The sequence below is a fragment of the Cupressus sempervirens genome, chromosome 8 (assembly GCF_028749045.1).
Source record: "Cupressus sempervirens isolate cs-2001-9-10 chromosome 8, ASM2874904v1, whole genome shotgun sequence".
NCBI lineage: Eukaryota > Viridiplantae > Streptophyta > Pinopsida > Cupressales > Cupressaceae > Cupressus > Cupressus sempervirens.
Window position 1 is genome coordinate 547,506,516 of NC_143125.1, and position 19,873 is coordinate 547,526,388.

The window sequence follows — 19,873 nt, forward strand, 5'->3', positions numbered from 1 at the left end:
TGTTTTCTCAAGCAATTCAAGTTAATTGTATATATTTCAATATTTTGTATGCATGTCTACCATGAAAGATGCAACTCTAACTTTTGATAATAATACTCTATCTATTATGCTCTGATGGATGTCGATACCCTACCCCAAAGCTCCCAATTTTGTATAGGCTAGGTGTCATTGGCAATAAATTCAAATTTAATACCTTAAGTCTCTAGTCTTACGAACACTTATTATACTCTACAAAAGAGACAATGCAATATGCAACCCTATTTTCTAAAAAAAAATTATGCTTCCCTTTTACCTATTAATGATTATATTTCCAAGCAGATTGTCATATAGTTTCTAGACTTTCTCAAGTTCTAAATTAATCAATATTTTTTTGAATTAAATCATGTTTATATTGCAATGGACCAGCTTCAACATTTATAAATAACAAAAAAATAAATTAGCACAAATTTTGAATTCACTTAAGTTATACATTTAAATTTACAAAGTAGACATAGAAAAGAAAAGAGTTTGCAATTTAATCTCTAACCTATTTGAGCATCAACCTAACAATTGTTAGCTCCCATTTTGGGAGCAACAAGAAAGGATTATATCAAAGGCTATGGATTCTGGCTTTACACCAACTAGTTGCAATTGCCTTAAATTCTTCAAGTCCTACTTAACAAGGTCATTTTGTACATATCCTATAGCCATTATAGTTTGTATTTCTAACAAAGGCCCTTGACTGCATCATGCACATTGACCTAATAGAATTCCAAGTAGAGGATATCAATGCAATGATTATGTGAGGATGCACACACACATAGCAAGGTTTTAATCCAATGTTCTATTGTGTAAATTAACCTGATAATGATAATGACTAGTGATGCCATGGCTGAATGTGGATCTATGTCAAGCAAGGTCTAATCCTAAGTATTTATGTCATTGGGTTGGCTTTTACCATAGGTAATAAAGTACACAAGATCAAGAGTCTACAACATCTTCTTTTAATAATCATATTCATTGATATAAGTCTAGTTTTTACTTCTTTAATCTAGATTCTATTGTAGATCTGCCAGATCTGATCCAGATCCAATCTAGAGAAATTTTTGGGATGGATTGAATGTACCTAATCTAGTCTAGGCCTGCAATATATTTAGAAATAATAAAACAATATTTATGCTAACATTAAAAAGGTTAGTAATAAGAAATTTGAAGGGGAAAACATACATCAAAATGACAACACATGTTATTCCATAGACTTTGTGATTAGGGGACATATGGTAGATTCATTAGGTAATACCCAAAATATTACTACTTTGATTATTGATGAAGTAAATTTACATATTCAATGCTAACTAATTATTAATGTTTGAATTTTTGGAGTGGCATTCAGGTTGAGGAAGATTGTATTGTATTAATGGAAACAAAATTGAATTCCTCACAGAGGTCTAGATGGTGGATTGGTGACATTTGGTAGGTGAAACTATTATGAATTGGGTTTCTTCCTTTTCATCTCAACCAACCTCCACTGTAAGTCTGATAAACATGGGCTATCTACCATCTATAAAAGAGAGATTTCTATTTTTCTAATCTGAACCCACTCTTCATCATTCATTCTTGTTTTATGTTTTCCAAGCATCATAAACACAAATTATAGTCTACTTCATGCTATTCACAAATTTCTATCTCAGTGATGGTCACATTACCATCTCATTGATGAGGACTTGGATTAAAATTTAATTCCCAATGTACATAATAAAACATTACCAAGAAAAGAAGAATTATCGAAAGGAAGGTATGATGGTCTAAATTGTCTATAAAAAAGTGTTTAATTACATTCTACATAAAAGACTGCATTCCATCACACATAGCATATATTATTAGGTAAAGGCACATTTTGGCTTAAAAATATTACCTCAAAAAACATATTAAAATACACTAGAACATTTCAAAAATATCCTAATCTAGTTCACTCAAAACTTTAATCCTCGTTGTCCTAGTCGTACTAATAATGGACTTACAGGTGGACTCTAGTGGCATAGTATGATAATTTCTAAGCCTACTTGATCTTTTCAATTTTGAAATATGTTTATCGTTGAGCATGGCTATTGTCTCGTGCCCATGCTTAAAAATTCCATCCTAAACTCCATCTACCTTTTTAAGGTACCATGTAACCAAGGGGGATTTGACAGTGAAATCAAAAGTGTTACCCTTAGAAGAAGTGAGAAGAACAATCATGGGAGTATGTACACTTTGCACATTGTCGTTATCAATAGCACCAACATAATTTATAGGGAAAGTTTTGTGTGGGTGAGAAACATTTTCAATATGACATACATCACACTTGTGTTTCAAATACCTTCCTATAGTAGTCTAGGTTAGAGATACAATTTCAAACATTAATTTATTTTTTGTTGCTAGTATTTGTACTATACAAAAGTGCAATAGTTATATCTATACTAAATATATATTTTTTAATATGTTAAAAGGATAGAAGAATAGAAATAAATGAAATATACTCCTAGTAGAAGTGATTTCTTACTATAAAACTTTGAGTGAAAATGAGTGAAAAGAGAGAAAACATGTGAATACAAATGCAACCTATTGAAAAGGTAAGTTAGAAAGATTTTTAAAAAATTAAGTTCGAGAATATGTAGAGATATCTAGTCTTTATTGTGTTTAATAAAATATTTGTGATCATTTTCATGGTTTCTATGTTTCAACAAGGGTTATTATTTCTAACTTTATAGGTTGTTTAAAGTAGGTGTGCAAATAGCTAGATTAAAGCTAGATTGCATTTTTTGTTTTCATTATGTCATAAAATAATTTCTTCTAACATTCAAATATTTCAACACCTATTTTGAAATGACAAAATAACATTTTTAAAGAAGTTAGTTGTTTTTTATGTGCATATACCATGGTTTTCTATGACTTTTTGTCATGAATGTAAAATATGATATGAGGGTTGGGTCATTCATTTTTGGCTTGTAAAAAGACTTGTTAGCATATTACTACATGTCTCAAATGTTAGCATATCAATATTTCTCTCACATGTGATTCCTACTTGTTTATTGTTATTTTTTCTATTTCCAAGTTCTATGTATCGTAAATTAGCTTGAATTTTATTGCTAGATATTTAAAATAGAATTGCATTATGAATATGTAATATATAATATTATTAATAAATTAAAACATTAAATATAGAAATAATTATTATTAAATTATACAATATAGTCATAGGATTAAAGTAGATAATATACCTAATATCTATTAATATAATTATTTATATAATATAATATAAATATTAATTATCTAAATCAATTTATACTAATATTATAAATGATTAATTTAATAAATTATATTTAATAGATTTGTATTAATAATACAAATTCTATTTTTGAATGGTATAAATAACAAAATCCAAATCTTATTATTTAATTGCTTAGTGAATGTGATGCATGTTTATTGTTTTTCCTATATGTCCACAAATTTCTAAGATGACAAAGAAGTTCATGAAATAAGTGTTAGTTTGTGGTGACTGATCAAGGAAGTACTGTACATACTTCATAAATTCTTTATAAAAAAAATTGGGCCATGGCCGACATTGTGGCTAACATATGGCCGACATGTTGTAACCCCAAAGCGGTAAAAAAACTTGTATAAAAGGGTTTAGAGTTAGGGATTTTTTCATAGTGGTGATGTGAAAATTGGTTCTTGCGGCAGTATTGAGCTGTAAGGGATTATAGATTGTAATCAAGTTGTAATCACTGGATCATAATAATATCAAACTTGTTGTTTGGTGGACATAGCCCAGGGATTGGGTGAACCACATTAAATCTTGGTGTCTTGTGTTCTTTTCTATGTGATCTATTATTTTATGTTATTGGTTATATTTGCATGTAATTTTATTTTTATCCATGGTTTAATCCTAACAAGTGGTATCAGAGCAAGGTTGGTTTTTAGTTATCCTCTGCAAGAAAGTCTCATAGTTGAGTGGGAGCAATGGTAGATGAGGGTAAGTTGAGGGTTGATAGGTTTAATGGATAGAACTTTTAGTTATGGAAGATGCAAATGGAAGACTATCTTTATCAAAAGGATTTATGGAAGCCGTTGGAAGGCAAAACAAAGAATCAAGGATCTATGTTAAATGACAATTGGGATCTTTTGGAAAAAAAGTACTTGGAAGCATTCAATTATGCCTAACACCATTGGTGGCATTTAATATTACAAAAGTGAAGATGATGGAAGAGTTGATGCAAATCCTAGTGAAATTGTATGAAAAGCCCTCCACTTCAAACAAGGTATTTCTCATGAAGTGCTTATTTAATATGAAAATGGAAAAAGGTGGATCTATTACAGATCATTTAAATGAGTTTAATACTATTACTAGTCAGTTATTTTCCATGGGTATCAATTTTGATGAAGAAATTATGGCTTTCTTGATTTTGTGTTCTTTGCTTGAAAGTTGGAATGGCTTGGTAATGGCTGTGAGTAATTTTGTTCCTAGATCTAGTACCCTAAAATATGATGATGTGATCGATGTTATTTTCAATGAGGAAACTCATAGGAAATTCTTAAGCAGTTCTATATCTGGAAGTGCTTTGAATGCACAAAGTCAAGGTAAAAAACTAAGAGAGGAAGTAATTCTAGAAATCATGGGAAATCAAGAGGAAATTCAAAGGGGAGGAGGTCTCAATTGAGAGGACCAAACAATTGCTTGTACTGTGGGAAACCAGGGCATAAAAAGAAAGATTGTTGGACTTGAAAGAAAAATGATGGAGATAAACCTCATGGAGACAAGGAGGAAAATATTGTAAGTAATAAATCCGAAGAGGATGCTTTGCTTCTATCTTTAGAAAGTGTTGATGATTCATGGGTTTTAGATTCTGGTGCTTCATTTCATGCTACACCTCACAGAGGTTATTTCATTGATTATGTCCAAGGGGATTTTGGACTTGTTTATTTGGGGGATAATGAACCTTGTCAAATTGTTGGAAAGGGAAAAGTTAAAATTAAGTTGTAGAATGGGAATCACTAGCTACTACATGACGTAAGACATGTTCCAAGGCTAAGTAGGAATTTAATTTCAGTAGGGCAACTCGGTGATGAGGGTTGTGTAGTTACTTTTAATGATAAAAATTAGAAGGTTTAAAAAGGTTCCCTTGTAGTAGCAAAAAGTGTGAAAGTAGACACTTTATATATTTGTACAGGTCATATTGTTCCTTCTACTTTAATTGTTTCAGAGTCAAATGAATGTTCAGGAACAGTTGATGCAATTGAGCAGGGAGAACAAATAGCTATTGTAAATTCTAATACAGTATTGTGGCACAACATACTTGGGAACATGAGTGAGGAAGGTATGAAAATATTTCATTCAAATAATGTTTTACCAAATTTGAAATGTGTTAATATGGATTTCTATGAAAGTTTTGTGTATGGAAAACAAAAGAGAGTGAGTTTTGTGAAGACAGGGAAGGAAAACAAAAAGGATAAATTAGAGCTTGTGCATACTGATGTATGAGGACCAGCTCAGGTATCTTCCCTTGGAGGCTCTCATTATTATTTTACATTTATTAATGATGTAACTAGAAAGGTATGGATTTATTTCCTTAGACAAAAATTTGATGTATTTCAAACTTTTAAGAAATGGAAATGCTTGGTTGAAAATGAGACTGGTAAGAAATTGAAATGTCTTAGATCTGATAATGGTGGTGAGTATTGTAGTCATGAATTTGAATATTATTGCTCTACTAATGGTATTCATAGACAAAAAACTATTCCAAGGACTCCACAGGAAAATGGAGTGGCTGAACACATGAACAAGACTATAATGGAGCTTGCAAGGAGCATGAGGTTGCATGTTGGGTTTCCCTTACACATGTGCACATAGGTTGTCAATACTATTGTATATTTTATTAATAGAGTTCCCTCTACTCCTTTGGGTTGTGTTATTCTAGAGGAAGCATGGACTAATAAGAAGTGAGTTATTCTTTTCTCAAACCCTTCGGTGGTGAAGCATTTGCTCACTCAGATTCTGAAAATAGAACCAAGTTGGAAGCTAAGTCAAAGAAATGTGTATTTGTTAGGTATGACATTAATGAATTTGGTTATAGGCTTTGGGATTTTGAAAATCATAAAATTTTAGAAAGTAGGGATGTCATATTCAATGAGAAAGTGTTATACAAAGATCTATTGCAGCAACATGAGAAGAAAGATGATTATGTAGTGATGGATGATACTCCAAAAGATGATGTTCCAGCCATTCCTCATGATGTGCAACAACCACAACAACAAATACTACACAAACCAGTGAATGTTAGATGGCCAACAAGGAAAATTAGACCTCCAAAAAGATTTTTTCCCTCTTTGTATTCAATTTTTCTTACTAATGCTGGTGAACCTAATTGTTATGATGAAGCTTTGTAGGTGGATAATAAGATTCAGTAGGAATCTGCAATGAAAGACAAAATGGACTCTTTGCTAAAGAATAAGACATGGGATTTATGCAAGTTGTTTATAGGTAAAAGATCTTTACAAAATAAGTGGATTTACAGGTTAAAAGAAGAGGACGGAGGTAAGAAAAGATTTAAAGCCTAATAAGTTGTAAAAGGATTTGCACACAAAAAGGGCATTGATTTTGATGAGATATTTTATCCTATTTTTAAAATGACTTTTATCCGTACTATGTTAAGTATTATGGCTACTGAAGATTTGCATTTAGAGTAGCTTGATGTTAAAATAGCCTTCCTTCATGGTGACTTGGATGAAAAGATATATATGGCACAACCACAGGGATTTGAGGTCAAAGGTAAGGAGAACTTAGTGTGCAAATTGAAGAAAAAATTACATGGGTTGAAGCAAGCACCTCAGCAATGGTATTTGAAATTTGATAGTTTTATGCATGAGCATGGATACAATAGGTGTCATCAAATCCTTGGTGTGAAGATTTGCAGAGATAGGAAGAATAAAAAAAATTGATGCTATCTCAGGCCGATTATGTTGAGAATGTGTTGAAACATTTCTTTATGGAAAATGTTAAAGCTGTTAGCACACCTTTACTTGGTCATTTGAAGTTGACTAAGGAGATGTGTCCCAAGACACAAGAAGAGGGGGATAAGATGTCCAAGGTACCCTATGCTTTAGCTATATGAAGCTTGATGTATGATATGGTATGTATAAGGCCAGACATTACACATGCAGTGGGAGTCATTAGTAGGTATATGAGTCATCTAGGAATTGAGCATTAGAATGCAGTCAAATGGATTCTTAGATATTTGAGAGGAACATCCAATAGGTGTTTACACTTTGGGGGCTCTACTACTGATTTACAGGGCTATGATGACTTAGATTTGGTAGGGGATATTGATACCAGGTGGAGTACTACAGGTTATGTCTTTACTATTGGTGGGGCAAATGTGAGTTGGGTTTCTAGGTTATAAAAGGTTAATGCTTTATCCACTACAAAGGCATAGTATGTTGCTACTATAAAGGCAACCAAGGAGATGATATGGCTTTAGTTCTTCTTGGAATAATTGGGACACACTTAGAAGGATAATTATTTATCTACAAATAGTTAGAGTTCCATTCATCTTGCAAAGAATTTGACTCTACATTCAAAGACCAAACATATATAGTTGTGGCACCATTTCATTCGATCAGTTTTGGAGGATGGACAATTAAAGCTAGAAAAGATACACACGGATGAAAATCCAATTAATATGTTTACAAAGGTAGTAACAAGGGAGAATTTGAACACCTCTTCAACTTCGGTTGGTCTTCTAGACTAAATAGGACTAAATGAACAATAGTTTCTAGGGTGGTTTGATCTAGTGGGAGCCCCATGTGATAGTGGTCTTGCTACATGATCAATCTCCAAGTGGGAGATTGTTGTCTAGTGTGGAGTCCGATTAGTCCCCAAGTGGGAGATTATTAGTTTTTGCTGATTGATTAGAAAAGTACTATACATACTTCATAAAATTTTGGGTTGTGGTCGATGTTGTGGCCGACATGTTGTAACCCTAAAGCGATAAAAATACTTGTATAAAAGGGCTTAGGGTTAGGGATTGTTTCATAGCGGTGATGTGAAAATTGGTTCTTGTGGTGGTATTGAGTTGTAAGGGTTTATAGATTATAACCAGGTTGTAATCATTAAATTGTAATAATATCAGACTTGATGTTTGGTGGACTAGCCTAGGGATTGGGTGAACCACGTTAAATCTTGGTGTCTTGTGTTCTTTTCTATGTGATCTATTATCTTTATTTATTGGCTATATTTGCATGTAATTTTTATTTTTGTCTGTGGTTTAATCCTAACAATAAGAAACTAAACAATGTTAAATAGAAGAATCTATTTGCTAATTAAAAAATAATATTAAAAAGGTTGAATCATCATACACATTGATATTTAAAGATATCAATATATGCTATTTCATTTTAAATCCATAGTTTGGAGTTTTTTGTTGATTGGTCTCTGAAGTAGTAGGTTTTAGATTTATCTATCTTTGTCCACTAAAGGAGCTTAGATTTTTTACTTCCTTGGAGTTCATGTATAGTCTAAACTCACTCCAAGCTATTGTTTCTAGATGTGTATGTTTCTAGTTAAGAGGATATTCGAGGAAGTTAGGTGATAATGATGTATTGATAGGACAAAAACTCTATTAGTGAGTAATAAAATTTATTAAAAAATAAAAAAATAATTTAATTTAATAAATATTCATCAATTATACATTTAGTAATTTTTTTGGGTGGCCAATTATTTAGTCATTTATTTGATCATTTATTTATTCACTTATCTTTGTCTAACCTTGTGATTTTTCCTAATGACCAAATTAGTCATTTATTTAGTCACTTATATATTGTAAAACATTACTAAAATCTAATCACTTTTAGTCACATAGTCATTTATTAGCCCAAATTCTACTAGTGATTTAGATTACTATGTGGCGCCCAATAATGTCATATGGAGTCTATCCCAGTTTCCAATTGATTGAAATGTACATCTGTTGGTTAAATACTCCAAGAATACTTTTATATATAAATTGATGGATGATGACATTCAAGATGACCAATGTAAGGTACTTGATGACATCATCTACTACAAAGAAAAAATCTATTTGGCACCCAAGTCCTAGATGAAGAAAAGGATCCTAAAATAAGACACTTGCACAAATATTGTTGAACCAACACACAATGATCAACCTAATGGAAATGCGAGCTCTACTAGTGACCCTCTAAATAAGAAGGCTCTACCAGTAGTTGTTCAACTTCCTAGTCACGCAAACTTGATCAAGGATTGTTTGTAGGAGAAATATTCATAGTTGGTTGAATATGGAGTTTACCCTTTTGCAGGGCTTGATGCATACATGATTTCCACCTCTTCATATGTGGGGCATCCTCATGGAAACTAAAATTTGTAATTGAGATATGAAATCGTTGAAGAAATTTATGAGCATGATGGCATGAACAAACTACAAGTTGTACCAAATAGATTTTGTCTTTGTAAGATGATGTCATTGACTACCTTGTAGTAGTCATCTTGAATGTCACCATTCATCACTCTACATGCAAAAGTGTTCTTGGAGTATTCAACCAACAAATGATCTATTTGTTGGAATATGTTTCTTGACTTTTGAAATTGTAATTCTTAGAAAATACTTTTTTCACCATGATTATGCTCAAAAACATACTAGGAACACTAAGTCAATAGTTAACATCTACGACAACACAATAATTGATCATCATGCAATCAAATCTATAACATGACTCTGCTAACATTGTCAGTCATCACACCATTAGTTATTCCAACACCTAGATCCAATGTGTGAAGAACCTCCTTATAGCAATATCGTGCGAATGCTCGAAATAACAGAATACAAAGTGATAGCAGAACTCAGAATGAATCTACTGATCGCAGGCCACTTCGAGGGGGTAACCTCCTTTGAGCAAGCTCAATACAATAAATTCGTCCGTGCCCATCAAGGGCCTCAACCTATTCTTATATACCGGGTACGATCTAGAAAAGTAATACTACCTATGCATGTGGGATAATAAAATATACTCACGGGACGACTTACAAAGCATATGCGTCCAACAACACTACTCTAACAAAATAAACAGAAGGAACACACAGGTTCCTAACATCCCCTCTCCCTTAGAAAAAAGCTTTGTCCTCAAAGCTTAAGGTGTGGAAATTGTTGTTGAATCTGAAGAAGGGGTTCCCAGGTAGCATCCTCTGGTTGCATGCCATGCCACTGAATCAAGACCTCAGAGATGGAGCGAGAGCGAAGCTGGTGAGTGCGCTGGTCAATGATTGCCACCGGCTCCAGGATAATGGATCCTTCCGTATCCATTTCAGGGAGAGTAGTTTGTGCTCTGACAGTGGTACCCAGAACTTTCTTTAGACAAGAAACATGAAAGACTGGATGAATGCGGGAAGAAGGAGGAAGTTCTAGTTTATAAGCAACTAAACCAATCTTCTGCAGAACCTTATAAGGCCCATAAAATTTTGGGGCCAGCTTATGACGCCCTTTCAGCTTTAGGGAGGATTGTTTGTATGGCTGTAGACGAAGAAAAACCATATCCCCAACTTGAAATGAGCGCTCAGAACGGTGTTGATCTGCTTGCTGTTTCATCCGATTACGGGCCATGTGAAGATTATCCTGTAAGGTACGAAGAATCTGATCCCTGCTGCGGAGAACTATGTCAACTGCCTGGACTGGTGAGCTGTTGGGAGTGTAGGGAAGGAGCACTGGAGGTGCCTGACCATAGACTGCTTCATATGGAGTCATTTTAGAGGCAGTGTGGTAAGAGGTATTGTACCACCATTCAGCTAAAGGGAGCCACTTGGCCCACTGATGTTGTTGTTCGGAAGTGAAGCAACGAAGATAAGTTTCCAAGCATTTATTGACAATTTCAGTTTGACCATCAGTTTGTGGGTGATAGCCCGAACTCATCTTCAGTTTGGTGCCAGTTTTCTGAAACAGTTCAGTCCAAAAATGACTGGTAAAAGTTGCATCACGATCAGAGACAATGGAAGAAGGGAGTCCATGAAGACGAAATATCTGGTCCATGAAGATTTGTGCAACAGAGGAGGCAGTATAGGGGTGGCTGAGGGCACAAAAATGACTATATTTCGAGAGATGATCAACCACAACCAAGATCACTATCTTGCCACCGGATTTAGGAAGCCCTTCAATGAAATCCATAGAAATATCAGTCCAAATCCATGTAGGGATGGGCAATGGTTCGAGCAAGCCAGGAAGGAGGGTCGTTTCACCCTTGTGGCGTTGGCAAGTATCACATTCAGCCACCATCTGTTGAATCGTCTGTTTCATCCCTTTCCAAAAGAAGTTTCTCCTTGCTTGCTCATAAGTTTTGAGGAAGCCTGAGTGCCCTGCTGAAGGAGAAGCATGGAGTTCATAAAAAATAGCCTGATGTAGAGCTGGGTTCTGAGGAAGCACTAGCCGACCCTTGTATCGAAGAGAAGCACCATCCCAAGAGTAATGTGGTATAGCAGAAGGATTATTGGCTAGCTGGTGAATGATTTGAGATAAAGAAGAGTCACTGTCATAGCCCTGCTGAACAGACGCTAACCAATTGGGAATGGGCATAGAAATAGCGGAAAGGGAAGCTTGATTATCAAATGTGCGAGAAAGAGCATCTGCCACAATATTCTCCTTACCCTTCTTGTAGGTGATCTCATAATCATACCCCATGAGTTTCCTGACCCATTTTTGTTGTGTAGGAGAGGATACCCATTGTTCCAGGAAGTATTTCAGACTTTGGTGATCGGTTCTGATGCAAAAATGACTCCCTAAGAGGTATGGCCGCCACTTCTGTACAGCATGCAAAATAGCCATCATTTCTTTTTCATAAGTAGAGAGGGCTAGATTCTTACCAGAGAGGGCTTTGCTAGTGAACGCAATAGGATGGTCATCTTGCAGGAGAACAGCACCCAATCCATTACCGCAAGCATCACTCTCAATAGTGAAGGGTTTGGAAAAATCTGGCATCGCGAGAACAGGTGTACTGCACATAGCCTGTTTCAGTTGTTCAAATGCAGTCTCAGCAATAGGGGTCCAGGAGAAGGCATCCTTTTTTAACAGAGCTGTCAATGGTGCTGCAATTTTCCCGTAATCTTTGACAAACTTGCGGTAGTAGCCAGTCAACCCCAAAAAACCCCGAAGGCTCTTGAGAGTTTTAGGATGCGGCCAAGTTTTCATGGCATCTATTTTTGTAGGATCCACCCGCACTCCATGGTGTGCAACAATATGCCCGAGATACTCCACTTCCTCCTGGCCAAACACACATTTAGATAGTTTTGCACAGAGTTGATGATCAGAGAGAAGTTGCAAGACAAGCTCCAGATGATGGAGATGCTCAGCCCAAGTTTTGCTATATATGAATTTCTGGAGGTATGGTCGAAATATGTTATTCATCACTGCCTGAAATGTTGAAGGAGCATTCGTGAGGCCAAAGGGCATGACTAAAAATTCATAGTGACCATCATGTGTGCGGAAGGCAGTTTTAGGTATATCCTCCTCATTAACTCGAATTTGATGATACCCAGAACGAAGATCTAACTTGGAGAAAAAATGAGCCCCATGAAGTTCATCAAGAAGTTCATCAACAACTGGAATGGGAAACTTGTCCTTTATAGTGAGATGATTAAGTGCTCGGAAATCAATGCAGAGTCGCCATGACCCATCTTTTTTGCGAACAAGTAGAATTGGAGAAGAAAAGGAACTGGTACTAGGGCGAATAATACCTTGCTTCAGTAAGTCATGGACAAGTATCTCGATTTTGGTCTTCTGATGAAATGGGTAGCGGTAGGGCCTGATGTTGGGCGGAACACTGCCAGGAAGGAGCTGAATACGGTGGTCCTCTGGACGAGAAGGAGGTAATCCCACAAGTTCAGCAAATATACCAGAATACTTGTCCAAAATGTGTTGGAGATCGGCAGGAGTGCTAGAGATTGCTGATGGCTGCATCTGAATGGAATGGAGCTGAGCGATGACACCATGTGAATTCTTCTTAAGAAGTTTTTCCATACGGTGTGAACTGATGATGCTGAGAGACCTTGGTTGTAAGCCTTTCAAAGTGTGTTGGTGCCCCTCGACTGAAAACTGCATCCAAAGTTCAGCAAAATCCCAGAGAATGGGGCCAAGAGTGCGTAACCATTGGGCACCCAAAACCACATCACAGCCACCTAAGGGTAAGGCAAACATGTCAGAGCGCATGTTATAATCTCCAATAGAGAGACGCACATTGTGACATTTCCCTTTACAAGGTAAAGTGCCCCCATTGGCAATCATGACTTCAAAGCTAGAGCAGGGATGGATAAAGCAATCAGCCTGTTTGGCTATTCGTGGATCAATGAAGTTATGAGTGCTACTAGAATCAATGAGTATAGTAAGAGGGATCTTCTTGAAGAAACCCTGGACCCGCATGGTTTGTGGAGTAGTGACTCCTGCCAAAGCATGGACAGATATCTCTGGTGGAGCTTCTGGTGAAGGAGGTTCAGGCTGGTGAGGCTCAACCTCATCATCCACTGTTTCCTGAGCATCTACATATTCTTCCAGTTCCGGTGGAGAATCCACATCCAAGAGATAGAGCTTTTGCTGAACCATTTCTCATCACAATTATAACAAAGCCCTTTGTCTCGCCTGACTCGCATCTCTGTTTCAGACAAGTGCTTGATCGGAGTAGTTCTGGGAGCTGGTATGATTGGAGGGTTGTGAGAACCTGTATTTCTGAATGGAACAAAATTAGATCTGGAGCATTGTAGAGCACTAATCTTGTCTTCCGCTAACTTAGCCAACCCAAGGGCTTCCATCATTGTAGTAGGTCGAAACATTTTGACTTCTGAGCGAAGTGCATCCTTCAGACCACTGACAAAACAACTACGGAAGAATTCATCAGACAAGCCCTTTGTGTAATTAGCTAATTTTTCAAACTCTATCTGGTATTCTCTTACAGTGCCTGTTTGACGCAGTTTAGTGAGTGCTCCTGTGAAATCATCAAAGGAACTAGGGCCAAAGCGCTCCAAAATGAGGGTGCACAATTCTCTCCATGTTGGGTCTACATTAGCCTTGATGTACCAACGGAACCATTGAAGAGCTTCATGTTCCAAATGAAAAGATGCAAGGGAGACTTTGTGGTTATCCAAAGTATTATGCAAGCTGAAATACTGCTTTGCCCTATAGATCCATCCAGTCGGATCAGAACCATCAAAGCGTGGAAAATCAAGCTTTGGTCCACGGAAATTGCCAGAAGAGGACCTAGTATCTCCTGAATGGTTTCGGCTCATGGCTGACTGCTGAAAGTTAAGACCCAGAATTTTGTCATCCAGATCTTGAAGTTTGGTTTTGAGGGATGCAATTTCCTCTTCCATGATTTTTGCTCCTGTACGCGTAACAACCATAAAACAAGGGTTTCTTTTTTTTTTTTTTTTTTTTTTTTTTTTTTTTTTTTTGGAATGGGTAGAAGATGAGAAACAAAAACTTTTTTAGTTACGGCAAACTTGGATTTGGGTAAAACTCATATAGGAAATGGGTGTTCGACGGGTGGTAGGAGACTATCTGGGGACAAGGGAAAAAGAAAAATGAGGGTTTTAAGGGTAGGGAGGCGAAATGAGGCGAACAGTCCAAGAGGGATAAGGGAGCAAAATGAGGAATTGAATCTTGTGGCTCAGTTTGGTGGCGATTGGATGAGAGGTGAAAAAAATAGGGCAAACCCTAAAATTAGATAAATGAGGGATTTAGGGCTTTGATATGTAAAATTTGGGGTTGGGTCGCCAAGGAAGGAAGTATGCGAAATGATATTGCAGACGTTCTGCGGAAGTATGAGCAGAAACAGAAAGCAAACAAGGAAGCTACGACTAAAAAATAGAAAAATTCACTCAGACAGAACAACTGAAAAGAGTTATTGCAATAACAAGAGATATTAGAAGTGAGAGGAACCTGAAGGCCACGACAGAAAAAAAAAAAAATTTGATGTAATTTCCACCCAGCGAGCCCAAGAGAGTGCTCTGATACCAGATGTGAAGAACCTCCTTATAGCAATATCGTGCGAATGCTCGAAATAACAGAATACAAAGTGATAGCAGAACTCAGAATGAATCTACTGATCGCAGGCCACTTCGAGGGGGTAACCTCCTTTGAGCAAGCTCAATACAATAAATTCGTCCGTGCCCATCAAGGGCCTCAACCTATTCTTATATACCGGGTACGATCTAGAAAAGTAATACTACCTATGCATGTGGGATAATAAAATATACTCACGGGACGACTTACAAAGCATATGCGTCCAACAACACTACTCTAACAAAATAAACAGAAGGAACACACAGGTTCCTAACACAATGAGTGTTAAGTATTCCATTTATTTTCATGAGGGAAAGGTTCATGTGAACCACTACTCATGAAACATGGGTCAATGAGTTTGACACAAGAAATCCATAGTTAAATCCTAATACAAATATCACAATTTGACTTCCAATGGAAAACATTTCCTACTTATCAAAGAAGGGGGTGTTATAATTTTTATGTATTCAAAGAATTTTAATCTAAAGTCTCTTAAGGAAAATTACCCTTTACCTAGCATGGATTATTCATAAAAAGTGAAATTATTAAAAGTGATGTCTCATTAGGATGGATTCTCTAGGCATAATTAGGGAGTGAATGGAAAGTTTGGATGATGAGAGATGATACTGAAAATAGTATGATAATTTGTATTTATGTTGTAATCTTAAATTTTGGTTGAATTATGCATATGTCACTTTCTAAAGTATAAACATTACTATATTTGGGACTCAATTGGGATGGTGGGACATCACAATTCTGATGACCACCCATTATCCAAGCAACAAAACCATGAGTTGGCTCCCGTCAGATGGGCATTAGACTTTTGTCATCACAAATTTTGACCACAAGGGCATCTATTACAATTGTGATGGATAAAATTTTCATAACTTGGAAGAAGGAAGGGGCAAGAGTTTATGTCGACATTATCACAATTGTGATAGTAGGCTATCATAATTATGACATTTTAAGATTCTAGTCCATCATTGCAATTACAAAATTCATGTGACAACTTTGTTGTGGAAGTGATGTTGGTCTATCAAAACTAGCCATCATAATTGCAATAGCTATGTTGTGCAAGTGATGGCTATTTGTCGGAACATGCCATTGTGATTGTGATAACTAGTCAATTTTTTTTAAATTAATATTTTCCATCATTTCATATATGATATTAGAGGAGGCAAAACTTGTGCCTGAGTCAGTTCTGAAGAAGAGGAAAATAAATTAAGAATGGAAGAATGAAAAGAAGTAGCAATTGGAAGTTGTAAAAGTAAAAAATGCTACAAATTGCAAACTGGTATTTAAGAAGGCTAAGGAATATCCAAAGGAGTATACAAAGTAGGTAATAAATTGCTTGATTTGTGAGTGATGTGTCACCATTCCATCTAGTGTTATGTGTGTACCTTAGTTTCTTTTTGGAAAGTTTTATATCAATTTATGAGTCACCAAGGAGTATGTGGATCCTATAATAAATTGTTGGGTATTTTATTGATGTGTCATCATGCCAACTAGGGTTAGGAATGTACCTTAGTAAGTTTCTTGTGTACTTTGTGACAAAAATTAGGAACGGGAGGTTATTAGATTGAAGAGAGAAGCAAAAATGAAAGGAAGCTTTTATGTTGAGCCAGAAGCTAAGCTATTGTTCATTATTTATAGTTGTTGGTAAGTAGCTAGTTTGTAGTATTTATATACCTTGCACTTTCTTGGTCTTTATATAGTGATAGATTTTGTAGATTGTTAGTTCTCTAGTCTATTTTTAATAAAAGAAGAGAAAATGTTTTTTTTTTTCCAAATTTTATTATAATATATTGACATCTCTTCTATTTTAAATAAAGAGGGATACAAAATTATTAGTCTTCCCCAAATTCTAATAAAAATTTTTAAGTAGTTTTTTTTTGTTTATTGAGTTTCTTATTTTTCTTATTCAATGTCAATGGTATGCATCAAAAGACAAGAACAAATTTGTGACTTTTTCATTTGAGGAAGGTTGTTCCTTTTTCAACTTGACTTGTCGCTTTTGCACTTTTTGTTTCTAAAATAGTGGTTAGTGATCACTTTTGGATGTATATACAATATTCTAGTGATATTGACTTGCTATGGCACTTCATTTTGGATCTTCAGTGGTGTGTTTCTAAAAGTGAACAAAGTAATAATGAACAAGTTGCATCGAGTTGAGCCATATGTGACCTTTGGGTATGTTCTTGGTCAGTTATAATCATTATGTGGATCATTTTTTTCTTATTTCATAGATTCATGTGTCTACTATTATTTAATTCTCTTACTTAATTCTTTCTAGATCCAAATTTAAAAAGCATAAGAGAGTTGATTTACAAGAGATATTATGGAAAGGTTGATAAGTAGTGGATTCCTTTGATTGACAACTCTATCATTGAAAAGGTATTTTTGTTCATGATGCCTTTTTGTGTTAGTCAGTATGCTTTCTTGATGCTTATTATTTCTACCTTGTTTTTTATAAATATGTTTTAGGTAAATATGGCATAATATGTACTAAATATCTTATCCACAAGATTGCTACTATTGGCCCCAACTTCACAAAAGCAAACAAATTTTTGTGGCCATTTAAACTCAATGCTCCATCTAATGAACTAAAGAAGAAACACAACCACTAATTGAAGGTGGTGATGCTGGCAATCATGAAAAGTCATTCATTAAGATTAGACTAGTCAGGCATCCCAACATTGCACAACCTATTCTCAAATATATTACATAGCCAAGTTTTGATTTTCAATTCCTACTTGCTAGTAGGAAGTCAAAAAACCTAGTTTTGAGACAAAATTAGAAGTTTGGTATTCTAATTCCATTTTTCCACTTTTGGAACAAATGCAAAAAAAATTCAAATCTAGATTTTGAAAAAGCTAGTTCTTGTAATCTTCCACAAACCAAACTAACCCTTATGGATCTCTCTGGGAAAACAAATTGTGAGAAAATTTGTAGCTTCTTAACTTCAATTATTGTAACTACATTTTTGATGTTGCTCTAGGATATATGGAAGGTTTTACAATACTATTTTACAAACTTATCCTCCCTCAATTTTAAAAGAAGCAATGCAATAACTCCAGCTGGCTTGCTTGCCCTAGTGGGCCTTATGAAACTAAAAAGCCCAAATCTAGAGTAATGCACACAAATTTATGGGGGACTAGTGCATCTAAAAGGACTACCTAAATTGGAGTTATTCAATATTGGATGGTTATTACATAAGAGAAGATGCTCAAATGTCTAGAGTTTTCCCCTTAAATCCTTGGTGAATAGCATAGCACCCAGCTAAGCAAGATATAAACCCTGTTAAGGATGTGTTTTATTCTACTTCTTTCCATAGAATCTTGCACTTGCATAATTTCCAATGAGAAAATCCTTATGGATTCTAAGAATTCCATCATATTGGATCCTCTCCATTCCATACAAAAATGGGTCCCTAATGTTCACTTATGCAATTGGACTGGTGTTACCTATATCTAACAAGAAATAGGGTACAATTGCTTGAGCTAAAAGATACACAATTAGAGGATTCCATTTCCCTTTCAATTGGTAATCTCTCATTCCTCACACAACATGATCTTTGGACAACAAAAAAATTTCTAGGTTCAATTGTGTGGGAAATGGGGAGACTTGAAAGCTTCAAGGTTTTTTTAATCTTTACACCAATCTATTACATGGCTCCATTTTAATGAATTTGACTTCTTGCAACAACAAGAATTGTTACTAGTTGACAATTGATTGACTGGAATAACTCCTTCAGAGTTGGGTCTTTTTACAAATCTCCATTTCTTTTCTTTCAACTCTAATACCATTTCTAGTAACAACCCTCCATGTATTGGAAATCTCTCCTACATAGAAATATTGTGTATTAGAGATACTTCCCTTGAAAGATTATGATATGTAATCTGCTTGTGGATTTGAACCTGATAAGCTTCATGTCTATTTTACTACTTTGTAGTTCACATTTTGTAATCTATAATTGAGTTCTAGGTTCAAACCTAGAACACATCGAAAAAGAATGAGTATATATTACACATTGTAATCTATAACATATAATCAATTAGAAAAATCTATATTCCATGTGAGAGCTAACCCCCATCAAGATTTAGGTGCAAATGTACTCTTCAAAGGGTCCTAAGGAAATCCCTCTGAATAAGTTACTAGTTAGGAAACATTTCATGATTCCTTCCAATCACCCAACAACTCATTGTAATCAAAATTGTGTAAGATAGATGGCAAGAATAATCACAAAAAAGGAGGTTTGGTTTTCTTCAACAAATGAGTTCTCTTGACAAAATTTCTGAGTTGGAATGTGTCTTAGTAGAGACATCCTAAGTAACCAGCATGGTGTGTTACTTGTTTTTTCATGGAAAAACATATGTGCCTAATTATGAGCACCCACTAAGAGTTTGAACTATATAACTCATATGCTGATCACACTAGTGGAAAAGAAAAAATCCAAACTCCTACATGAAACCTTAGTAGACATTTAAAAGCCTCATTTCTTATATCTTTTGTCAACCAACATATATTCCAACCATAAAAGAGTCACAATGTTGAAATAGTAAAGACCAAAAAAATAAGTAGCATATAACATTCTCAACCTCTCACCATATCTAGTTTGCTTGAAATTAACAAGATCTTCTCTAGACAATTGTTCATAATTATGTGGACACATTACTCAAAAGCTAACCTACAGGGATAAATTTTATTTCATTTCAAAGAAGCTCTTAATTAGAAAATTCTATGAAAATACAGATAATACATGTATCCTTTTTAAGGCCTTGCAACATCCAAATTACATAAAAATAAAAAGT

The 19,873-nt window shown here is 35.2% G+C and overlaps 1 pseudogene; it reads left to right on the forward strand.

The window, feature by feature from the left end:
- Positions 1–16,224: 16,224 nt before the first annotated feature.
- Positions 16,225–17,790, forward strand: LOC149543622 (large ribosomal subunit protein uL30y-like; annotated as a pseudogene).
- The last annotated feature ends 2,083 nt before the right edge of the window (positions 17,791–19,873 follow it).